The sequence below is a fragment of the Atractosteus spatula genome, chromosome 5 (assembly GCF_055471065.1).
Source record: "Atractosteus spatula isolate fAtrSpa1 chromosome 5, fAtrSpa1.hap1, whole genome shotgun sequence".
In the NCBI taxonomy this organism is placed as follows: domain Eukaryota; kingdom Metazoa; phylum Chordata; class Actinopteri; order Semionotiformes; family Lepisosteidae; genus Atractosteus; species Atractosteus spatula.
In genome coordinates, this window is record NC_142710.1 from 26,836,420 (window position 1) to 26,845,949 (window position 9,530).

The following is a 9,530-nucleotide window of genomic DNA, read 5'->3' on the forward strand; positions in this document are numbered from 1 at the left end:
TTTGATGGTATATTACTTATCTTAATTCTTCATAAAAAATGTCATGCCTGAAATTGTCATAATAATAACTTTAAACAGTTATTTTAAATGTTCCTACTGTATTCTGATGAACCTGGGAAAATACAGTACAATGCTTCTTATTCTAGGAATGAAAACAGAGAACCCCCACAAATCCACTTAAAACCCTCTGTTAGCTTTTGTTAATGGTCTTTTGTATCCCACCTTGCTGTCCTACTTTCATAGAGCAGAATTATTAAACTAATTTTCATGTATATTCACACAGACACTCAAGCATCCTTTACCATCAATGAAAGCTTTGTTCACTAATAGCATCTCATTGTTGTTGCTTTTGTTGTTTTGTGGTGTGGTAGAATCATTTCAGTTTCTAAAGGGCTCTCCAGTCGCACACCCACAGATTCCAAAAAGCCCACAGGAGAGAACAGGAACAGTGACCTTCGGACACACTGAGCCTTTTCCTTTCAGTCTCCTGCTTGGTCCTGCTCCAGATGCACTTGGCACAACCAAGGTCCTCCCTCCCATTGCATTCCTTTCAATACCTTTGACAAGTTGATGGATTTACATAAATGGGACATTTGTCCAGGTGCTGCTGAAAACCTTTCTGTTTCAGCAGCATCTGACAGGTTTTCTGTCTAATTGTAATTCCCACAGGAAGCAATGACAAACCAAAAACAACGTCTTCTGACATATGTGAACAACAGCAGATTGCAATTTAGTCATTAGTTGAGGTATTCAAACTCATATTAGATCTGTATTGGGTTTTCCTGTGGGAAAAGCAGAATGCCAATGTGAAATAAAAGGCTGCACTCAAACAGCCCCTTTCTGATGTCTAACAATTTAAACTTAACTGTCCTTGAAAGAAGAAAAGGGGGATTGTGCATTGTGGCAATATCCTTGAAAACCACAAAACACTGAAATGTGACTCTTCGTTCATGCACAGTGATTTTATCTCCTCAAATCTGGTGGTGTCATGTCACTGCAGTGGTCCTTTCAGTCAAGGGGAGTGAAAGGACCTGTGTGGATTTTATCCAATCCAAGCAACAAAATTGGCACTACAGTATGTGCTTCATTTTCCATAAATAGCATACAGATGAGGTAAGAATGAGAACTGCACTTGTGCTCATTCAAGAGGCATGACAGCTGAGGTCAAACTTCACATAAAGTTATGATTATGGTCAGTCTTGGACAAAATACTCAGTAACGTAAAATACTCAGAGTAATTTTATCAAAATACCTAAGACAAAATACTTGCTATGAACTATGAATTTTAAACATATTACATTTACCTTTCACAAATCAAAGTAAGATATGCAAAGATATACCATAAATATTATTTTGTCATTAATGAGTATTGAGTAGTGTATACATTTAAAAACAGGCTCAAAGGTTATGAAGTTATGACAAATCCGTATCGTCTACAGTATTTTCTAACCACTTCTTCCAATTTAGGGTTGCGGGGGGAACCGGAGCCTGTCCCAACAAGCAATATGACAAATGTAAAAAGTAATTCTTCGACAGATGGAACTGGAAAAATCTACCTATGAAATGGGGAAGCAATACGAAGTCTAACAGAATGGCTGTTACAATGAATGACATCACTTTATAGGGGATGTTCATGGAATTAGAGAACAGACAAGAATTGCTTCCCAGAATTATCTTGTATTAATATCTTGTATAAAGAAACACTAATACTTAAATGATTCGGAGAAGGTGACACCTCAGGGCAGCTGCTTCACAAATTGCGGACTCTGGGTTTGATTCTGACCCAATGTCACGTTCGTAATCCCTCCTCTTAAGGGCGCTCCGGCTCTTTCACATTTCAGTTGATTTTGTGCACCAGCAGCCAATCCTGCCCCTCCTTATTTAAGCCGGGCGCTCTTGCTACTCCCGGCTCTGCATTGGAAGACAGACGCCCAGAGGCCCGCCTACCATCAAGTCGCCCTACATCCGCGGCTCGAGGGCATAGGCCTCCTATCGGCGTCCTGACACAGTTGAGTCCAGGGCTCAGAGCGTCTGGCCTCGTCATCCCCATTTTTATTCCCCTTCCCTGTACCAGATCCCGTTCCGGCTTTTAACTCTGTTTTGTCCTGTCTCGTTTGGATTACCTGGTTTTGGACTTTTGGACTTCGCCCCGGATTTCCCCCCTGGACTCCTTGGACTAGTACGCCCTGGCTACGCCCCCCTGTCTATCAACCCCTCCTGATCCTCCTCGTCTCCTCCCCGTTGTCCTACTCCACTCACTTACGGATTATACCGTCTGCATAGGGTCCAGTACTACGCATCGCGACACCCAAGGCTCCTCCTGCAGGTTCTATCTGTTCTCCTGGGTTTTCACCAAACCTCCCCCCATCTTATGCTAGCTAGACAGAGGTGCCTGTCTGTGTGCCCTCTAGATAAATTGATGTCGTGTCCATGATGTAGTCCTGCCTTGTGCCGGAATAGGCCCCAGGTTGCCATAACTATTACCAGGAATAAACAGCATTTCAATAATGGATGAATGGATTGCTGGACATAAAGAGAGGCTAATTTATAGAAACATTATAATCTGGTTTCAGTAGACTGTAAACTTAAACTGTGTAGCTCCCTCTTTCTCTAATTTGTACTGAAAAAAGTATGAATGCTTTTAAAAAAGCTTTCCTGCTGTTAAATGTAATTATAATGTTACAAATTGGGGGGCAGCTTGAGTTGCTTATAGTTGAGTTCAGATACCAATTATGATAAAGAGGTGTAAATAAATTAAACAGAGTAAGGCAAAATTAAAGTTAAAATTATGTTCTGACACCAGATTGTGTAGAAAGCAAAATTTATAAAAGTTAAATGATAAAACACTTCACTAGCCAGGGAATGTCAAGCGTGGCTTTTTCTTCCGCCGGAGTGCAATTTCAGTGTAACAGAACAGAACTTAAAGACACAGAGACCCATATGCACACACAAATTGAAATGATTATAAAATAGAAACAAAACTTAGCCACCACTCCCCATGAAAAACAGACACCAATAGTATCCAAAAAAGATATAAATTCAAATTCCGTATTAGGAATGTAAAGCTGTACTTAACCAGGACATTTGTCCAGGACATCACAGTTTTTCTGAATTTATGTTAGAGAATCTTAGAGAATCTTACTCTATAAGATAAATCTCCAAAAATATAACCAAGAGATATGTTTTTTCTTGGTGGATAGATAAAAAAGGTTTCCAAAAATAAAAGAACACAAACTTCTTAACTAAATTTAAAATGAGGCCCTTCAGGTCTTGATTACCCGACATGTTTTCTCCTTCTCAAAGAGCAGACCCAAAGAGCTGGAAGTCTATCCTGCCAAAAATTCCACCCACTCACACTGATGCTGCTTTCATCATCAGGAGGGAGAGAAACACTCTAAATGATGCCCGAACCTCGGATATGCTGAGCTGATCTCCTGGACTGGCTGTTCACCTCTTAGCATGTAATTTCATTACTATATTAGAGAGTCTTTTCCACAAGTCTAATCCTATTCGCACCTCCCACTCAAGAGAGGGTTTCAGTTCGGTGGAAGTGACCTAATGTGCCATCACTTCACAGCTCTCCTTTGCGGTTATCAGAATAATGTAAATTTTTAGTTGTCTTGGACACGCGTTTGTTATTATTGATGTATTTGCTTTTATCTTTGTTCACCTACAGAGGGAGAACTATGCTTAAATCAATTAAATTAAAATTTTGGTTTCACATCTTGTCCAAAGGACAGAGCACAAAGAGGTTCATTTGCTAACGAGATCTTTCTACATCTTCATCTATCCTTTTAATCCTCACTCCGGCCGTGTGTGTAACAAGTAGCATCTGTTATTGGACTGTTTGTAACTAGCACTTCAGTGGTCAGAGGTATAAATTGTACCTTTTAGAACAACGTTATTTATACCTCCTTCCTTCAGTAGTCCTGATTTAGTGCTTTGCTGCAAACTGCTTGGAAGGCTCATAAATCTCTGTTTCTGTCTGCAGTCAAGCATTTTTGCACAGGTTTGAAACTTTCGGCTTATACCCTTCCATCTCTGTGCCTGCCACGTTATATGTGAAAAAAGTTTCAGAGTTCTGATTTACTGTCTCATTTCAGAAACCGACCACCTACAAGTACCCTCCTGACATTAACAAAAGGCCAGAAGTGAAGATGATTTAAAACTTCTGTTGCCTAAGAAATGCAAAATGGTGACTCCCTTCCTCACTTCACCTTTCTTTTTTTAACATAAAGCTATATATAGTGGCAATCAAACATATTCACCCACCTTGGAGATTTTCATGTACAGTATTATCATGTTACAATGTGGAGTCATAATGTATTTAATTGACATTTTTTGACAGTGATACTCAATAATGTAAAACTGAAAACGAAATTCTACAGATGCCCCTAAATGAATGATAAATATAAGGCAGAAAATAACTGATTCACTCCCTTTACTATGACATACTGTACATAAATAAGCTTTGGTGCAACTAATTGTTTATAGAAGTCACATAATTAGTTGAATGGAGTCCACCTGTGTGAAAAGAAGGTGTTTCAAATGAGTTCAGGTTAAATTCACCTGTCTCTGGGTGGTCCCACAGTTGATTAGTGCAGCTTCCAACAAACAATACATCATAACGATGAAAGGAACATTCAAAGCAAATCACTAAAAGGGTAACTGAAAAGCACCAATCAGGGAAAGGGTATAAGAAAATATCTAAGGTGTTGAATATAACAATACAATATAGTTCAGGTGGGGAGCTGCGTCAGCATGCGTAGGCTGCAAAGGAACAAGTAATAGGTTTATTCCATGCTGAAAAAAAGAAGAGAGGAAAAACACAACGTTTCGGCCGTGGAGCCTTCTTCAGGTGTGAGACACCTGAAGAATCTCTCATCTCACACCTGAAGAAGGCTCCACGGCCGAAACGTTGTGATTTTCCTCTCTTCTTTTTTTCAGCATGGAATAAACCTATTACTTGTTCCTCTACAATACAATATAGTCCATTATAAAGAAATTAAGAAAATATGGCACAACAGTGAATCTGTGTAGAACAGGGTGTCCTCAAGAACTGAGTAATTGGACAAGAAGGGCACTGTCGAGAAAGAGATGACCCATGACAACTCTGAAGGTATTACTGTCTTCCATTTTGCACATGAAAGCAATTGCCCAGGTGCTTCACGAATCTGGGCTGAATAGGAGAATGGCAAATCAAAAGACACTGTTGAAACAAAGTCACATTAAATCTTGATTACAGTTTGCCTGAAGACATGTAAGGTGACTCTGAGACTAAGTAGACCAAGATTTTATGGTCATATGAGACCTAAATTGTTGTTTTTTGCTTCAATGCTAAGCCCTATGTTTGTCTTATGTACACTGAACATCATCCTGAGAACACCAACCCTACTGTGAAGCATGCTATCATGCTATAGGGAAGCTTTGCTTCTTCAGGGCCTGGAAGACCTATGAAGATAGAAGGCAAAATGGATGCAGCAAAGTACAGGGAAATCCTGGAGGAAAACCTGCTGCAGTCTGCAGATACCAGGGATTTATCTTCTAACAGAATATTGACCAAAAACATACAGCCAAAAACACAGTGGAATGCTTAAAGACAAGAAAGCTGTTCTGGAGTGGCCCAGTCAAAGCCTGGACCTCAGTCCAATCGAGAATCTGTGGCAGGAATTGAAAATTGCTCCAGGAAATTAAAATCATTAACGGTCCTCATTCAGCTTGAGGGAGCTTGAGCAACTTGTGCAAGGACAAATGGGCAAAGATTTTCATGTCCAGATGTGCAAAGCTGGTAGAGACTTAGAGTAAACCAGAAGTCTCATGGCTGTAATTTCTGTCAGAGGTGCCTCTACCAAATGTTGACCCAAAGAGGGTGAATACTTAGACAATTAGTTATTTTCTTTTTTTAATTTAGGAGGATCTGAAGAATTTTGTTTTTACTTTGACATTTTAGAACATTTTGTGTCGAACAATGCACGGTTTAGGAACCGTTTGGATTACTTCTCAGTGACGCCAAAATGACTGAGTAGATACAGTATGTCAAGGAATCCCTAAGAGGAGATGTATTTACTTTGACTTTTTGTTTTCTGTTAATAGTTATGGTATGACCTTGCATAGTTATGTGTGTTCTGATTTTTGTGAACACAAAAATTTGGCTATCTTTTAGCAGTGAAAGACAAAATGTATTATTCTCAAATTAGACTCTAGAGAGTAAATTAGAGTTGTTTCAATCAGGGCCTTTAATCCCAGTTTCACCCACGTAACATCATGAAGTATTACAGGATTGGTGAATGTTACAAATGATTTATTTTTTCTTCCCACAGAGTTATTGTTATTCCCTCTGTGTATTCCATGTCTTACAGCACCTTCCGAATACAGAGTGTTCTCCAACACAACATCGCAGACTGTTCAACTCTGTGGACTTCAGGAAAACCAAAGTCTAGTCCTGCAGGGCCTGCAGTAAAAAATAGTAGTTTAGGAAACAAAACAGGCACTCAACCCTGAGCTGTTTTTCCTCCTGAAATCGATAGAGTCAGGAAGATTTGTGAACTGAATGCTGGGTGAGAGGCAGTCAATCATGGCCTGACAAGCAATGCACCAAAAATCAGCTTCAAAGCAGCATCTCTCCCTTTTGCCATACTGTGCCCCTATCACTACCCTCCATTATGAGGGTGTAATAAACACACTTCCTGCTGTAATGCAATTTTAACCTTCCTGAGGTTAAAAGCAGCTGAGGTGCAGCACAGAGGATGTGAAAATCCAATAGTTTCAGTGTTCATAGGTGATGAAACTTATCAACAGGTTTTCTCTGCTCACTGGGGATGAGTCCCATTCTCTTGACAGAAACCAGAACAGGGGTCTATTTGATCCTGCCTAACATCAGAGTGAAACATCTGAAAATTGGACTGCAAGTCTGAATGTGCTCTAGCTGTTAGATACTGAAGGACAAACCCTCAGACCCAATGAGTGTTGAAACAGCACGGATTTTGTTCAATCAAAAGTCCCCTCTTCAACATTTTTGTAAAATAAACTGAGTAGAATCTCAGAACATACAGAACATAACCAACCAGAGTTTTAATTAAGCAACTGGCTAAGCTCAAAGAAACTTGTTGTTGCACACTTTAGCATGTATTGCCATTCTACAGTATGTACAATGTAGAATAGCACCAAACAATGTTTTGCATTGATTAGTGATAATAAACTTGAATAATTAACAAATTGGATTACAATATGTCTACGGTTTTGATGGAAGTAGGAATCTTCATTCTGTTGCATATGTGATTGCTGAACATGGATAAAAAATAAGCATTTAATATTACAAACATCATTGCTACATGTAATCTAATTTAGAACCAAACTCCAGGCTGCCTACTGCAATAATCATTCTCAAAGGAAGTCTTGAGTGCTGTTCTTGAGTATGGTATTAGACTTTTCATGAATGAATTGACCACACATGGTGACTACAAGAGTGTATTTTAATCTGGCCCAGCCAAGATGATGAGACATTATTAAATTACATTTTTTGCAGAATAAAAGATAAAGGTAATCAGCATTTTTACACCATGAACTGTTTAAATGCATTATGTAGACAGGACTTTGTTTTATCTTTCCATTAAAACAGTGTTGACTATGTTATCAACCAGGATTCATGGCCCTGAAATACAGTATGTACATTGCTCAAAGAAAAGACTTTGAACACAGGCCACCTATCAGTTAATACAACAACCTCAGGTTTATTCCAGGAACTCTCATACTAATATAGCATGTTTCCATTAAGCCATGCTAAGCATGGCAGTGTAATGAATCTGAATAATCTGGAATCAGAAAAAGCATTTGGTTTTTCTCCTTGACTGAGCAAATGCACTCCATAGCACATCTTCTGCCATCAAGCACATATAAAGAGATGTTAGATATCTGATAATTCGAAAAGAGAAAAATCTCACCCAGTGAGTGAATAAATTGACGGGAGCAAATCCAGACATTTTCTGAAACAGGAAACAGGAAACAGGTTTGAAATCTGTAGTCTTTTGGGTAATGAGGAATATTTAAAGTGAATGAAGCCATCTCAGCACAAATAAAACACCTCGATTTTCATCAGCAGTACTGATAAAAAACAACACACGTATGCTCGAAAAAATATGTCTTTATAAAATAAACACAACATACAGAGACACAGAGGAGTAAGCTTGATTGAGTTAGATGCAGGCAGTCCCTAAGCAACACACGGAACCATGAGCTCAAGGCTATGCTGAAACAACACACCAGCAGGTCAAGGCCTCTCCACAGCACACCACTCTCACAGTCCACACCAGCCACACACAGGGTGTAGTGAGTCACAGGAACCCTGGTACCTCCTGTTGACTGGAGGATTAAGAAAGCCCCCATGACTGGAGTGACCCCATGATCCCCAGGCAGTGCATTTCCTCCAGCACCAGGAGGCATGCTGTGAGTGAAAATAAATACTGTGCAGGAGTGCAGCCTGATAGACGAGTTCTATGCACCAGCACAGATAGGCCTGATGCTATTATAGACTTAACAGAATAGCAACAATTCCCAATCCACACAGCACAAGACCTGCAGAGCTGGAGGTGCATGAACAGCGCTGAAACTCTTCAACTGTTTATTCTGAAGTTGATTCCTTTCCACAAACAGTCTACCCTTCTCTTTCCAGTTCTTTTCAGAAGAAAAAAGTAACAGGTCTTGTAGGAACAGTTGAAGACCTGTGGTCCTTAAGGGTTATGGTCCCTCATTAACCAATTAGTGCTTGTAAGATTGTAATGTTATGAAAACATGCTTTAAAGTTAATGGGCCCACCACAGTTATAAATACATATGCAAGTGATTTTAAATTAAACTTGCATATTTGTGATTCTACACAAAATACAAAGTTTCAGCAGTGGAAAAAAAATGTCTTAGTTGAGGGAACTTGAAACTTGACTGTGCATTTCTTGGGTTGGAGTGAACACTAGCATCAAGAAACCACTGGGACCCTAAAAGACATTTGATCATTGCATCCAAAGAGAAGGAGGTCTAGATTTTCAGCTAGCGTACCTCTCCCCTCAGGGTGCTAGTAGCTTGTCTCATTACCATAAAAGATATAGTACGTCTTCTGCAGGTCTGTACACAGTCCTGCTGAAGCAATGTGTGTTGGGGGAGTGGTATGTTTTTGTGCCCAGAGTGTATGGCAGGAATTCGATTGTATTTCATGAAGTACCTGGCTGTGCTACAGGGTAGAGCAGGGATACGATTAACCACCAGTGTTAATTGGAGCCCAGTCTGGAGAAAGCTTAATCTATTGTGGAGGTGCAACATGAACTGAAGGCCAGGTTGACTCCCTCACTGTACTCCTTCTACTTCTACTGTACTCACCACAGCGAACACTTCAGTCCCTCTACATTGCCTGCGGGAGCAACAACCCATTCTCCTTCTTCTGAGTCTGATGTTCAGTCACTCTGCAATGACTGCAGGAGAAATAACTCATTCTCCTTCTTGCGAGTCTGAAGCTGCTGCAAGCAAACAGCCTGCTACTTCGCA